At 42.0% G+C, this 15,974-nt stretch overlaps 1 long non-coding RNA gene across 5 annotated transcripts in view; it reads left to right on the top strand.

Moving 5' to 3' along the window:
- Positions 1 to 662: 662 nt before the first annotated feature.
- LOC134807330 (uncharacterized) overlaps positions 663 to 15,974 on the top strand; it is a 34,753-nt gene continuing 19,441 nt past the window's right edge. For 2 of the 5 annotated variants that reach the window (XR_010147494.1, XR_010147493.1), the window contains exons 1-4: positions 676 to 753; positions 2,480 to 2,567; positions 3,744 to 3,837; positions 4,444 to 4,483. This is a non-coding gene — a long non-coding RNA (uncharacterized LOC134807330). Of the gene's footprint in view, positions 754 to 2,479; positions 2,568 to 3,743; positions 3,857 to 4,443; positions 4,484 to 7,695; positions 7,808 to 15,974 lie in introns of those variants that run through there. The other 3 variants (XR_010147492.1, XR_010147490.1, XR_010147491.1) reach the window with 3 other exon arrangements.

The following is a 15,974-nucleotide window of genomic DNA, read 5'->3' as shown; positions in this document are numbered from 1 at the left end:
GGCAGACAGAAAATACAGACAATGGGAAACGTCTAAGAAGCGATATGCCCAGGAGGGTACGGGAAAGAGCAGAGTATTGAGATCTTTAGAAATCATTGTTAGTGATTTTCCTAGGTAAAAGTTGAGAGGATTTTTGAAATAATTAAAAATCAACATTTAAACTACAGAAATGCTTTTCCTTTTCTTTTTTTTCCCAAGGAGTTTCTTTTAATATTCTTCAGGGAAGACTTCTCCATCTCCTGAGACTGAATTAGATAAGCCTATTATGCAAACTCATTGCCTCCTGTACATTCCCTTCAAAGCTCTTCTCATAATTTTTAATCATACATCTATATGTTTCCTCACGTTTTTAATATCTATCCCCCCACTAGACTATAAATTCTGGGAGTGCAGAGCCAGGTTGCCTTTTCTTCCCTGCCCGATTTTCAGGACCTGGCACTTGCCTGGGCTATCACTGAAACTGAAAGGGATCAATGATAATGATGAACTGTAAGGTGGATAGGGAGGAAGAGGAGGACATGAGGGGTAAAAAAGGACCTAGAGATTGAAGGTCCAAGTGAGGATGAAGGATGGTTACAGCCTGGGCTTTAGGAGGTTGGCAGGAGGTGATGGGGGTGGGGCATGGAACTGAGATTTTAGAAGGAGGTGTACCTATTTGTGATGACACAATCTAGACAGAGGCATCCCATGGGAGTTGGAAACTGAAGCATGGTAGAGAAATTCATCATGGGAGGGAGGAGCTGAAAACCTGAGGTCAGTTGTTGGCTGCATCTTCTCCACAGATGTTGATATTAACAGAATTATTGCTAATGTCAGGAGTGGTGTGGAGAGCTTAAGCCCTCAATGAATGATGAGGAGAAACAGAGATCAGTGGATGACAACAAGGTTAGGTAGCAGGTGACATATGTTTTCTCCATCCATTTTTCCCAACAAATATTTACTAAGTGCATACTATATATGAAGCCCAATGCATGCTATGAGTGCTACAAGTAAGAGTAGAATATTGTCCCTCTTCCAAGGAGCTTGTGATATACTACCTATAAATGTATGTAACATTGGATGGGCACAGTGGCTCACACCTGTAATCCGAGCACTTTGGGAGGGTGAGGCAGGCAGATTTCTTGAGGCCAGAAGTTCAAGACCAGCTTGGCCAATATGGCAAAACCCTACCTCTACTAAAAATACAAAAATTAGCTCGGCATGGTGGCACATGCCTGTAATCTCAGCTTCTTGGGAGGCTGAGGCACAAGAATTACTTGAACCCGGAGGTGAAGTTTGCAGTGAGCCAAGAACAGGCCACTGCATTCCAGCCTGGGAAACACAGTGAGACTCCATCTCCAAAAACACACAAACAAAAAGAGTCTGCAACTTGAGAAAGAAGTCTGAACTGGAAATATGGATTCCGACACCTTTGGGTTATAGATGAAGATTGAATTCATGGGACTGGGGGAGGAATTGATAACCAAGGAAAGGTGTGTAAAGTAAGAAGGAAAGGGAGTCCAGGAAAGAGTTCTACCATCCCAAAATATAAGGGGCAGGCAAAGGAAAATGAACCAGCAGAGATGACTTGGAAGGAACTATCCAAGGGATGTGCTGTAAACAAAAATGGAGCATCATCACAGAGGGCAAGAGGGAGGCAGAAGTGCACGGAAGCAGCTGGGTGGAGGAGGGAGAGTGTCCACCTTCCACCTCATGCCCTTAGGAGAACAAATAGCTAACTCAAAGGAGGAACAAAGCCAGGAGGCACCCAAAAGGGAGGACAAGCTTCTAGTTAACACAAGAAGATGAAAACAGTAGATAGTGAAGATGTTGAGAAGAAAGGGGGGCAGTTATTCTAGAATGTGGGGTTCTAGGAGGCAGGGTGGAAACATTTTGAAAAAAAAGAATGGAATATGAGGAGACAAGGGCCCAGAAGAGGATGGCGATGCAGGCACTTGAGCTTGGAGGTTCAGCCAAGGTTGACGGGGATATGGGTGGGAATAGGTAGTGTCAAGTCTCAAAATAAAATGCTGCCAAAAGTCATTTCAGTGCTGGTGTAGACTGGTGATCTATAAATCAGATAATATCACTCCCCTGATACAACTGTCCAATGGCTTCCCATTGTCCCTGGAATAAACTGCAGCTCCTTACTCTGGCCTTCAAGACCTCACATGGTCTGGTCCCTGACCTCCTGTCTAACTCTGTCCCCAGGCTCTCGTCCCCCATGCCACATAGAAGCACACAGCATTCTTTCTAAACCTGGAAAATCCCGAGCTTGCTCCCACCTCAGGGCTTTGTCATTAGCTTCTCCTTCTGTCTGTGATCTTTTTCTCTCCCATGGCTGGCTCCTTCAATTCATTCAAATGTCACCTCTCCAGAGAGGCCCTTCTTCTCCTGCCTCCGTAAGTCACCCTCTTTCCCTTTACCCCACTTTCTTTCCTTCATAGCATTTATTATGCTCTGACATGCTCTCACTTATGTATGCCCTGTTTCTTTCCAGCAGAGTGTAAGATCCAAGAGGTCATGGGCCTTTTTCTTTCTTTCTTTGCCATGTTATCTCCAACATCTGGAACAGAGTCTGGCACAAAGTAGGTGTCCCATAAGTATTTACCAACTAAATAACAGACTGCATAAATGAATATTTAAAGTTTGGACCTCCTCTGTAGGCTCTGAATAGAGCCAGGGTGATATGGTTTGGCTGTGTCCCCACCCAAATTTCATCTTGAACGGTAGCTCCCATAATCACCAAATGTTGTGGGAGGGACCTGGTGGGAGGTAATTGAATCATGGGGGCAAGTTTTTCCCTGCTGTTACCATGATAGTGAATAAGTCTCACAAGATCTGATGGTTTTATAAAGGGCAGTTCCTCTGTACATGCTCTCTTCCCTGCCACCATGTAAGATGTCACTTTGTTCCTCATTCACCCTCTGCCATGATTGTGAGGCCTCTCCAGCCATGTGGAACTGTGAGTCCATTAAACCCCTTTTTCTTTATAAATTGCCTAGTCCTGGGTATTTCTTCATAGCAGTGTGAAAATGGACTAATACACATGGTCAGATTCCTTTGAGCCTTTAAGAATAAACAACTTGATATATTTTGAAGTGAGAAGTCACTCGAGGTTCTTCAAACAAGACATTTTTCCTGGATGTAAATTATTCTCAATATTATACAGCATTTCCAGAAGACCAAACTTAGTTTATGAAAGAGAGTATATTAAAAGGTAGTGTCCCAAACAACAAATTTATTTAAATAAAATATTGCAAACAATGGCCCACCTATAAGTAGGTTTCCATATAAGCTATTGCACAAAACAAAAGGACACCTGCTCTTACCCCAGATATTTTTTGGGTGTTTTAATGTTAAGTGAAAATTTTATAGTGCCACATTCTCAGGCCCTACTGAGGCACTACCTCTGAGGTTTAATGAGATGACTCTGTATTTGGCAAAGATCATCACAGTCCATATTCTGACTGTTTTTGTTATAACACTGTATTTCCTAAAATAGAAAATTTTTAGGGGGATACAGTAGGGTAAGAGATCCTGGGTAGCTTTTCTTAGAAAACCAAGAATGTAGAAGAGATAGAGCCATGTACCAGACAGGGGACGTTCACATTTTCCAAATTGTGTTCCAAAGAAGGCTAATGTCCCTTAACTAGAAAAAAAAAGCAACAAATGCTGGGTGGGTGTGGAAGAGGGTGTATTCTGTCAAAATAAATCTGGTCATGTAGGCATTAAATTAACTTAAACAGGCTTTTTTACTGCAGGGCTTCCGTGAATTTGGAGATTTTCCTGAGCTGGGAGGTGACCAAACATATCTACTCCTTTGATCTCAACACTTCCTGAAAAACAGATACTAACGTGGGTCATGATGTCAATGGTAGTTGTATGATGCTTTGATTATAAACTTGGCTTTGATATATTAGAGCATCAGGGCTGAGTAGTGGGGTTGTGGAAGTGGTAAAAGATGAGTCAATACACACAGAGAAGAGAAAGTGAAGAGCAAAAACACAGCTTTGATGATCTGTTACCCTGAGGGCACAGGCTGCAATACTTGAGGTGGAAATGTGGGACGTGTTGGGATTTTAGGCAGAATTCATGCTAGCTAAGCCAACCCACTTAGATAAGAATTTCCTTACCTAAGCTCTGGAGTTTTTGGTTTTTTTTTTTCATTCTATTTGGTTTAAAGTTTGTTACTGCTTATACTGTTGACTAGCATAAATTTAGGTAGAAAAGATCCTCTTAGGTGTGTTGGCTCACTCCTGTAATCCCAGTGCTTTGGAAGGTTGAGGCAGGAGGATCACTTGAGCCCAGTAGTCTGAGGTTGCAGTGAGCTATAATCACACCACTGCACTTCAGCCTGGGTGACAAAGTGAGACCCTGTCTCTTAAAAATAATAATAATAATACTTATACTGATAAAATAAATTTTAAAAAAGATCCTCTCTTTCCTTTTATGCACTTCTAGAACCAAGATTTTCAGAGAGGCAAGGCTAAGCACCAGCCAGGTATTGTAAAATATAAGTAACGCATATATATAAAATATGACTTGTTTTTTTTTTTAAACTAAAGGCTATAGTTTATTTAGCTTTGCTTAGTTTTTTCTTCGTATCCTTTCTCTGTTCCAGAATATCATCTAAGTCACCACATTACATGAAGTAGTCATGTCTTCTTAGGCTTTTCTTGGCTATACTTTTCTCTGGCATTGTTTTTGATTACCTCAATAGTATTGAGTAATCTTCAAATGTTTTATAGAATATTACTCTATTAGCATTTGCCTGATGTTTTTCTCATAATTAGACTGATTTCATGGGTGTTTGAGAAGAACATCAAGCATGTAAACTGAGTTTTCTTTTCTTTTCTTACCTTAATGCACTAACTAGATACTCCAGCATAGTATTGACTAGGAGAAGTAAGAGAAGACATTATCGCACTATTGCTGATATTAGGAGAAATACATCCAGTTGCTCACCATAGATATGATGGTAGCTATAGGGTATTTTATCAAGTTGAACAAGGTCCCCCTGGCCCTAGATTTCTGAGAGACTTTTTTTAAATTTTTGTTTGTTTTTTTAATCATAAATGGGTGCTAAATTTTGTCAGTGCTTTTCCTGTATATATTGATATGATCTTATGATTTCTGTTTCAGTTTGTTAATGTGCCAAATTACATTGATTGATTAACTAATATTGGACCTGCCATGCATACTTTCATGCCTGGAATAAAGCTCAATTGGCTGTGCAATATTGTTAAGTAAATTGTTGGGTTCCATTTGCTAATAGTGTGTTGAGAAATTTTGCAACTATGTTCATAAGAGTTATTCGTGTGTAGTTTTTTTCACCTTTATTTATTTATTTCTTATTTATTTTAAAAACTCGCAATAAATTAGGTATTGATGGGATGTATCTCACAATAATAAGAGCTATCTATGACAAACCCACAGCCAGTATCATACTGAATGGGCGAAAACTGGAAGCATTCCCTTTGAAAACTGGCAAAAGACAGGGATGCCCTCTCTCACCACTCCTATTCAACATAGTGTTGGAAGCTCTGGCCAGGGCAATCAGGCAGGAGAAGGAAATAAAAGGCATTCAATTAGGAAAAGAGGAAGTCAAATTGTCCCTGTTTGCAGATGACATGATTATATATCTAGAAAACCCCACCTTCTCAGCCCAAAATCTCCTGAAGCTGATAAGCAACTTCAGCAAAGTCTGAGGATACAAAATCAATGTGCAAAAATCACAAGCATTCTTATACACCATTAACAGACAAACAGAGAGCCAAATCATGAGTGAACTCCCATTCACAATTGCTTCAAAGAGAATAAAATACCTAGGAATCCAACTTACAAGGGATGTGAAGGACCTCTTCAAGGAGAACTACAAACCACTGCTCAAGGAAATAAAAGAGGATACAAACAAATAGAAGAACATTCCATGCTCATGGGTAGGAAGAATCAATATTGTGAAAATGGCCATACTGCCCAAGGTAATTTATAGATTCAATGCCATTCCCATCAAGCTACCAATGACTTTCTTCACAGAATTGGAAAAAACTACTTTAAAGTTCATATGGAACCAAAAAAGAGCCCGCATTGCCAAGTCAATCCTAAGCCAAAAGAACAAAGCTGGAGGCATCACACTACCTGACTTCAAACTATACTACAAGGCTACAGTAACCAAAACAGCATGGTACTGGTACCAAAACAGAGATATAGATCAATGGAACAGAACAGAGCCCTCAGAAATAACACCGCATATCTACAACTATCTGATCTTTGATAAACCTGAGAAAAACAAGCAATGGGGAAAGGATTTCCTATTTAATAAATGGTGCTGGGAAAACTGGCTAGCCATATGTAGAAAGCCGAAACTGGATCCCTTCCTTACACCTTATACCAAAATTAATTCAAGATGGATTAAAGACTTACATGTTAGACCTAAAACCATAAAAACCCTAGAAGAAAACCTAGGCAATACCATTCAGGAGATAGGCTTGGGCAAGGACTTCATGTCTGAAACACCAAAAGCAATGGCAACCAAAGCCAAAATTGACAAATGGGATCTAATTAAACTCAAGAGCTTCTGCACAGCAAAAGAAACTACCATCAGAGTGAACAGGCAACCGACAGAATGGGAGAAAATTTTCGCAACCTACTCATCTGACAAAGGGCTAATATCCAGAATCTATAATGAACTCAGACAAATTTACAAGAAAAAAAAAAACCCATCAAAAAGTGGGCGAAGGATATGAACAGACACTTCTCAAAAGAAGACATTTGTGCGCCAAAAAACACATGAAAAAATGCTCACCATCACTGGCCATCAGAGAAATGCAAATCAAAACCACAGTGAGATACCATCTCACACCAGTTAGAATGGCAATCATTAAAAAGTCAGGAAACAACAGGTGCTGGAGAGGTTGTGGAGAAATAGGAACACTTTTACACTGTTGGTGGGACTGTAAACTAGTTCAACCACTGTGGAAGTCAGTATGGCGATTACTCAGGGATCTAGAACTAGAAATACCATTTGACCCAGCCATCCCATTACTGGGTATATACCCACAGGACTATAAATCATGCTGCTATAAAGACACATGCACACATATGTTTATTGCGGCATTATACACAATAGCAAAGACTTGGAACCAACCCAAATGTCCAACAATGATAGATTGGATTAAGAAAATGTGGCACATATACACCATGGAATACTACGCAGCCATAGAAAATGATGAGTTCATGTCCTTTGTAGGGACATGGATGAAATTGGAAATCATCATTCTCAGTAAACTATCGCAAGAACAAAAAACCAAACACCGCATATTCTCACTTATAGGTGGGAACTGAACAATGAGAACACATGGACACAGGAAGGGGAACATCACACTCTGGGGACTGTTGTGGGTTGGGGGGAGGGGGGAGGGATAGCATTGGGGGATATACCTAATGCTAGATGATGAGTTAGTGGGTGCAGCGCACCAGCATGGCACATGTATACCTATGTAACTAACCTGCACATTGTGCACATGTACTCTAAAACTTAAAATATAATAATAATAAATGAAAAAAAATAAAAATAAAAATAAAATAAAATAATTAAATAAATAACCAATAACATTCCGAAAGGAGTAGCATCCAGGACCAGAGGGTTTCACCAGTGGATTTTCCCAAACATTCAAGGAAGAAATGGTACCAATTATCTTCAATCTTTTCCAGGAAATAGAAGCATTCCATGAGGCCAGCATTAACCTAACATCAACACCAGATAAAGACGTTTCAAGAAAGAAAAACTATTCTATCCACTACATCCATATCCATGAAAATAAATAAGAAATAAATAAATAAAGGTGACTTGTATTATTTTTTGTTACACCAAAAGATTTCTTTAAAAAAAATGTTTTGAATGGCCCATAGATCTTCTGTCTATTGACTGGAGTATCAGAGGACTTTGAGTATACCGATTTACAAGCCATAGCCTCTGTGGAAGAATGAGGCTCAGGTGACTTGAATGCTATGCTGTCTGGGGAGAACTATCACGCTGCTGGTACTCTGTACAAAACCTTAAATGCTGGTGTCACAGTCTCCCACTAAGCTATGGAAAGAAAATAAGAGAATTACATAATGTAAGATAGAATATAAGTTTCATAAGAGAGGATCAATAATATATATGATTGTAAAGAAGAAAGAAATAACTAATGACTGGGGGAAGGGTAAAATCAGAAAAGGTTTCAAGGGCTTTAAAGCAGCGGTGCCCAACCTTTTTGGCACCAGGGTCCAGTTTCATGGAAGATAATTTTTCCATGGACATGGGGGATGGGGGTGGATGGTTTGGGGATGAAACTTCCACCTCAGATCATCGGACATTAGACTCTCACAAGGAGCATGTAACCTAGATCCTTCATATGTGCAGTTCACAATAGGGTTCGAGCTACTCTGAGAATCTAATGCTGCTGCTGATCTGTCAGGAGACAGAGCTCAGGCGGTAATGCTCACTAGCCCAAGGCTCACCCCCGGCTGTATGGCCCAGTTCCTAATAGGCCATAGACCAGTACCAGTCTGCACCTGGGGGCTGGGGAGCCCTGCTTTAAAGGACAGAAACTATGCACCTGAGGCCAAAAAAGGGTGTAGGTTGTTTAAAATAATAGCCTCCAGGAGACTTGGGCAGGGTTGGGATTGGGGGCAGGAGAATCTTGATGAGAAATTACTTAATGGGTATGATGTACATTATTTGGGTGATGGACACACTAAAAGCCAAGACTTCACCACTGCCCAATATATTCATGTGACGAAATTGCACTTGTACCTTTTAAATTTATACCAAAAAAAAGTGTAGGGAATAAGCACTGGATTCCTGTGTCAGGGCACTGGACGAGATGAACTGACTAAAACAGCTAAGAGTAGATGGGGCCAAGGAATATAGAAAGGTGGTAAATGATGTGGTTCTAATGGTGAGAGTTCCCAGATGCCCATTCTTCATTTGATTGCAGAGGAAGATAAACAACAGCTGGAGACTTCTTTGGATCTCATGGACTGCAGAATCAGTGAAATCCATGTTTGAACTCTATGTGACTTCAAACAAATTACATAACTTCTTGACCCTCCATTTCCCCAACTACAGAATACATATAATAATAGCTTTCAGAATCATTGTAAAGAGTAAATAAAATTCGTGGTTAGAAGATGTCACCAAATCCCTGGCACACAGCAGGTGCACTGTAATTCCTTTCTGCTCTGGAATAAAGGGCATAGTAGAGTGGCTTGTAGAAATTAGATTTTTAATACCCTGCTTTGTGTTGAATAAAGAAAAATGCATGTGTTAAGCATCTCTTGGTGGTATCCCACATACACACCCAGGAAAGGTTTTTTCAGAAACTTCTCATACCACGAGGGTGCTTATTTTAAACTGTATACTTTGGCTACACAGTTTTTTTTTAATACTTTTTAAAAATTTAAAAGAAAAATGCTTTTTCATGCAGCTGGTTTAAGTCTCTCTATTCAACAGTACCAGTTTAATTTCTAGTAATTGAGTAGGGGGGTGTGGCGAGGGGAATTACAGTTGCCAAATAGGAAATGCAGGCAAGGGTTTTATTTAATACAACTCATAAATTACATTGCCAATATCCTAAAGGTAATAAAGAAGTCAAAAAGCACTATTTGTGAAAATCAGTATATCATATGATGGTAAGCATAGTTGCTATTCACCAAAAACATTCAGAAAACATTTGAATTCATCGTCTGAAAAAGCTTAGGCTCAAGACTTGAATTACTAAGAAAAGAAAGTAGTATATAATTATACAAAGATGAGTAATAACCAAAAACTGTTCTTTAACGCATGTTTGTTTTTCCTGAAAGCCATTTCTAAGTTAGTGGTATTGTGTAATGGGAGGTGTCTCAGAATCTAGGAAATGGGATTTTTCCAGTTTGAGTCCAAATCCCCATTCTTTGTCATTCCTACCTCTGTCATGTTCACTGATCCATGCAGATCCACACTGTTTCCATGACACTAGCCACATCCTAGTTTCAGAATCAGTCTACTTCTTTCTCTGCAATTTTCCAAAGTTCAGTCTTCAAAGAATAAAGTAGAGAGGAAGCTAAAGGTGTGTAGCCCAGTGACAGTGCAGCAAGGTTGTGTTAAGAGACTTGACGTGGGCCGGGCATGGTGGCTCATGCCTGTAATGTCAGTGCTTTGGGAGGCTGAAGTGGGAGGATTGCTTGAGGCCTGGAGTTTGAGACCAGCCTGGGCAACATAGTGGGACCTCGTCTTCAAAAAAAAATAAAAACCTTAGTTGAGTGTGGTGGTGCACACCTGTAGTCCCAGCTACTTGAGAGGCTGAGGTGAGAGGATGGCTTGAGCCCAGGAGTTAGAGGTTACAGTGAGCTGATCACGCCACTGCACTCCAGCCTGGGCAACAAAGTGAGACCCTGTCTCAAACTTAAAAAAAGAAAATAAAAGAAAGACTTGGTGTGGTCATGCCCTGTCTGCCTTCCACAGAGTTGCTCCTGTCCCTTCCAACCTCACCGCTTCCTGGAATTCCATCTGCTCTCCTTCAGCCTTGTGCCTGCTTCTCTCCTCTCTTATTTAAATTGTACACAGGTCATGATGCAGGCTTGTGTCATGTCAGCACCCCCACCTGTATTTTGTTGACTTCCTCATCATTTTAGAACTGGAATGTTTCAAATAGAAATCCAGATTTTAGGCTTTTTTTAAAAAAACGGGAAGATGTAATCCTGGGCCTGCATTCCTTCATAGGCACAATCTACTGGATTCCAGGACAGTTGGTCTCTTTTAGACAGGGGCACTTGACTTCCAGTTTGACACAGTCCCCACCACTCCCTATTGTTTTTTTGTTTGTTTGTTTTTATTTTAAGTTTTAGGGTACATGTGCACAATGTGTAGGTTAGTTACATATGTATACATGTGCCATGCTGGTGTGCTGCACCCATTAACTCATCATTTAGCATTAGGTATATCTCCTAATGCTGTCCCTCCCCCCTCCCCCCACCCCACAACAGTCCCCATCAAAAAGTGGGCGAAGGACATGAACAGACACTTCTCAAAAGAAGACATTTATGCAGCCAAAAAACACATGAAAAAATGCTCACCATCACTGGCCATCAGAGAAATGCAAATCAAAACCACAATGAGATACCATCTCACACCAGTTAGAATGGCAATCATTAAAAAGTCAGGAAACAACAGGTGCTGGAGAGGATGTGAAGAAATAGGAACACTTTTACACTGTTAGTGGGACTGTAAACTAGTTCACTCCCTATTGTTTTACATCCAACCCTTCACCCTCATTTCTGTTACCAGCTAAATCTTTGCAGGCATTTCACTATGTAACCTCGCTCTGTAAGTCTACCAAGGCCAACACCTACCTTCCCCTTCTGACAGCTCCCTGACTTCCATTCTTCCCTTGGATAATTTATTTCTGCCATTGGCCCTGGCATGATTGTCCCTGCCTGCCTCAACCTGGGCCAGCTCCTGGCTTCCAGCCATCCTAGGCCTTGCCCTCAGACTCAGTCTTGCTGGCTCAGTCCTGCTTAGACTTCCTGTCTTGAAGCACCTGCGCTGGAGGGTCACTGGGGAGATCTGCCACATGGAGCCCCAGATTTCCTGTTTGAGCACAAAAAATAAAAGTGAAGAAGACAGGTGTTCAGCTTTCCTCTAATAGATGCACCTTTCATCCCCTCGTCTTTTAAATCTGCGTAAAGATGAAAGGTTGCTACACTCTGTTCTCATTTGCTTCTCCCAGAGCTCTACACAGGATTTCGCTGGTTCCAAAGGAAACATTGCAGAAAAGGCAGGTTTTCTATATTTCCTTTCTTCATAATTAAAGTGTCCTTTTGCCAATAGTGAATCTATGAGAACTGAATGACTCATCAAAGCAAGGTTCTTTCTGAAGTGGAAGCCCTGGCTCTTTCATTTATTTTACTCTTACCTAATTAGACTTTTTACAGTAAGCCAAAAGGAAGGATAGAAAAAGGAAAGAAGGGAGAGAGGGAGAGAGCAGACGGTCAACCTTCATCTTTCATTCTCTGAGTTCTTCCTCTGTGACTCCCAGAGATCTGAGATAGACAAACCTCAGGTGCAAGGAGGAGATGATAATGGTCTCTCCCCAACTCCCATTCCGCTCATCCTCTCCCTCATCCTTAAGGTGCAGTGCCCATGGCCAGGCTTGGGTCTGGGGATGCCTAGTGCATGGGAGGTCCCTTTGGCTCTAGAGAGCTGAGGAAGTCAAGCAAGGCCCAAGGAAGTAGAGAAGGAGCTGGCTTCTTGGATTGAAAGCAGCCCTAGACCTTAATAGGGGTGCAAAGGGCCCTGACCATTTTGGTGATGCATAGTCACACTTAACAGGTGAAAAGCAAGGCGGCAGCAGTGGGTGGACTTGAGGCCAACTCCGAGTTAGGAATAAAGAGAGAGAATTTGGTTTTGTGTCCGCTAATTTGGACTGTCCAGGTATCTAAGAGGATAAAAAGGTGACTGGGGATGGAGGGAGGAAATCTTAACGTTATAAAATTCTGATGATTTCCAGTTTCTGGACCTCTGTTGATTGAATAATAGGCTAATCCTCTGGTGACCCATTCAATAGCTAAAAGACAGCCCAGGAGGCTTTATCTGTGATGCCCTTTTAAAAATTGCTTCAATCACAAGCCATTATAAAGCCCGTAATGCTCACTGGATATCCCTGACTGGATAAAATTGGCCTTATTTAAAGAAGCAAAGACAAAGAAAAAGAAACCTTTTCTCTTTTGATTTGTGAGCCCTGGGTTGCTCAAATGCTTCTCTTCAAAGATTATTTTTCCCATTTCATGCCCATCATTTTATTTTCTGATACCTGCTTAGAAATAACCTTGTCTTTCTGGTACTTAGTTATACCACATAAATCCTTTTGCCATTTCTAAGAAACCACAGAACTCTGCTCTGACAGTCTTCCTCGAGAGCTTGAGCCCAACCAGCCCAGCCCAGCAGTGCCACCTAGTCCGCTTAGTGTGACAAAAATTAATGAGTGTTCTGTTGAGGAGTAGGATGGAATTTGTAAAATGGGATTTAATTGGGGCTGAATAAACTCCACTTTAAAATTCCTCACACATCAGTCTCTGCTCATGGGTGACAACAGTCTGCATTTTCTATGAGTTGTAACAGAATCCTAGTCCTGCAGCCTGGAGCCCTAGAGAGAGGGCAGCGATGGGGACCCCCACATTGCCTTTCAGAGCCATCAGTCATTCGGCTGCTCGGCTCTGCGCTGCTCTGGGAGAAGCTCCAAGCCAAGAGGCCTGGCCTAACAAAGAAAGCTGAAATTACATGAGAGCCCAGACAGAACTTTTGGGCAGAATCAGATTTTATCTAATGGCAGGTTTTTCTGGTTAATGGCTGCATAATGCCCATTGAGTTATGCTGCCTTGATGCAACTTTAGAAAATGGGTACCGCCATGTGGTATTGACAGAGGGAGCAAAACTAGACCCCTGATTAGTGAAAGTCTGAGTTTCACTACTAATTTATTGTGTGTATTAGTTTTAGCAGTAAAGCTGTCTCTGACCCATTGCATAGGGACTCTGCAAAAGCCACAGATGCTGTTGCTCTAGGGAGCGAGTGGGGAGGTTCATTCTTTGGGGTAAGACTGAGGAATGGGAGAGGGAGCTTATGACTATCCCTTGGAGCATTATTTGTTTATAGATCCCTGGAGCAGGGGAGGGAAGTGAGGAAGAAAAATCCATTGAGATTACCTGGATGACAAGTTTTTCCTCCACTTATCCAAATGGAGGGCATGCCTAGAATCAGGATGGCAAATACATTTCATCTCAAGTGCCAATCCAGCCCATTGGTAGTGGCTGCCTGAAAGACTGTGTTGAGAAGAATTTCAGTTCCTTGTGTAAGCTCTGGGGAAGAAAAGTTTCTGCTATTGATTAGTAATTATGTAGCATGATCCAGATTGGAGAGAACATTTACCTTCACCCTGCAGAGGGTGAGTGATATGGTTTGGATCTGTGTCCCTGCCAAATCTCATGATGAATTGTAATCCCCAGTGTTGGAGGTGGGGCCTGGTGGGAGTGATTGGATCACGTGGGCAGATCCCTCGAGGCTTGGTGCTGTCCTTGTGATAGTGAGTTCTCACAAGATCTGGTTAAGTGTGTAGCATCCCCACCCCCTTCCTTGCTTCTGCTCTGGCCATGTTACATGCCTGCTCCCACTTGGCCTTCTATCAGGAGTAAAAGCTCCCTGAGGCCTCCCCAGAAGTGGAGCAGATGCTGGCACCATGCTTCCTGTACAGCCTGCAGAACTGTGAGCTAATTAAACCTCTTTTATTTATAAATGACCCAGTCTCGGGTATTCTTTTATAGCAATGCAAGAATGGCCTAATATAGTGAATTAGGAAATTTGGAGGTGATAGCCAATGAGCTAGTTGCCTTCAGAGGTCGTATGAATAACACGATACATAAGATTCTTGACAACGTGGTCCCAGTAGCTTCTCTAGCACTGTGTTCCGCCTAACCCCTGTTTCCCACTTTACACATCATTCATGATTTCCTGAACACAGTCTTGGGCAGGCAGGAAGTCTGTGGCAGAGACCCTTGGAGCTCTGTTCCTTTTGGGCCCGGACAGAGGCCTGGGCAGCACACTGTAGATGCTGGAGGCCTACGTGATTGGCGCTGCAGAGCCCACCAGAAGGAGCAACACAATGCCGGCGGTGGTAGCCCAGTGGTGGCAATGTGCTGTGAGCCATGTTCAGCCAGGGCTCTGCAAGGCCTCTAGACCAGAAAAAAAATATCAGGAGAGAAGAGCTACTGGGCAAAGATGAGACCCAGCCCTGATTGTCATTTAAGAAATGCCATTTATCAGCAAGGGAAGGGGCCAAATTGAAGTTTCCTTGATAAAGGAAGAAGTCAGGTATTTCCCTGAGCGATGTCCCCTATAGAGAGGTATGGGATCCATAGACTTACAGTATAGAAGGGGAAGGAAGACTTAGTCCTCAATCCCACCATTCATAGTGTTCAGCCAAGAACAAACAAATGTGGGGCGAGGCTCTGCGGCCCACATACCAGCTGTGTGAACCAAGGCACATCATTTAAATGCTATTTCAATTTCCTCCTCTATAAAATGAGATCAGACCAATGCCACAGAGTAATTATTTGTTCACTGGACATTTATTATGTGTGTGCCAAGTGCCAAATACTGTGATCACTGCCGGATAAACAGACATAGTCCACACCCTCCAGGGTCTCACCATCTACCAGGAAGCTAGGCACAGAAACACAAGGTCACAGAGCAAAGAGGAGATGCTTGACAGCTTTTCCTGCTTTGTATGTGTGTTTTCTAATACCTGATTATCTGTGGAGAATGATCAGAAAGGAGACTAATGCAGAGCCTGAAACAGAGCAGGCATTTTGGAAATAGCGGATGAATCTACATCTGACAGGGTCAACCTGAGGAAGGCACAGAAGTTAGTGAGGCGGAGGGAGAAAGGAAGGGAGACTTTTGCCCATGCTGCCTGAGGGTGGAGGCTTTTGGAGCCCTGCTTGTCTGTAAGCCCCCAGCCACATTGGCATCAGCTGTGAGCCATCTTCCATACCCCCAGCTATCTCCCAAGGACCCCAGCAGCACAGGTCCCTGGGGCCATCTCCCTGGCTCACCCACAAAAAGGGCAGCTCAAGTATTTCCCCACAACCTGCGAATTTGGCAGTCTGTATCTGTTTTGCTCTTCCCTCTCCTCTGACAATGTTTTCCAGGTAGATTCCTGCTAGGTGTAAGCTCAGTTATGAGACCTGATATAATACAATGCTATCATTACTGACCCAAGATGCAAAATAACCAAATGACTTGGAAATAGCAGGGAAAGCATGCAAATTATCAATTCAGAAATTCAGGCAGATAATTCAACCTTTTCACTGGTAGGAAGAACAATACTCAGTGTCTTTAACGCCTACTAAATGCATATGAAACAACTTTGCCAATAGGTGGATAATCTAATTGTTCTGAACAATCCAATCCAGT

Source organism: Pan troglodytes, chromosome 9, assembly GCF_028858775.2.
Source record: "Pan troglodytes isolate AG18354 chromosome 9, NHGRI_mPanTro3-v2.0_pri, whole genome shotgun sequence".
NCBI classification, from domain to species: Eukaryota; Metazoa; Chordata; class Mammalia; order Primates; family Hominidae; genus Pan; species Pan troglodytes.
The sequence above is the reverse complement of the archived record's forward strand: the minus strand, read 5'-3'. Positions and strand labels throughout refer to the sequence as shown.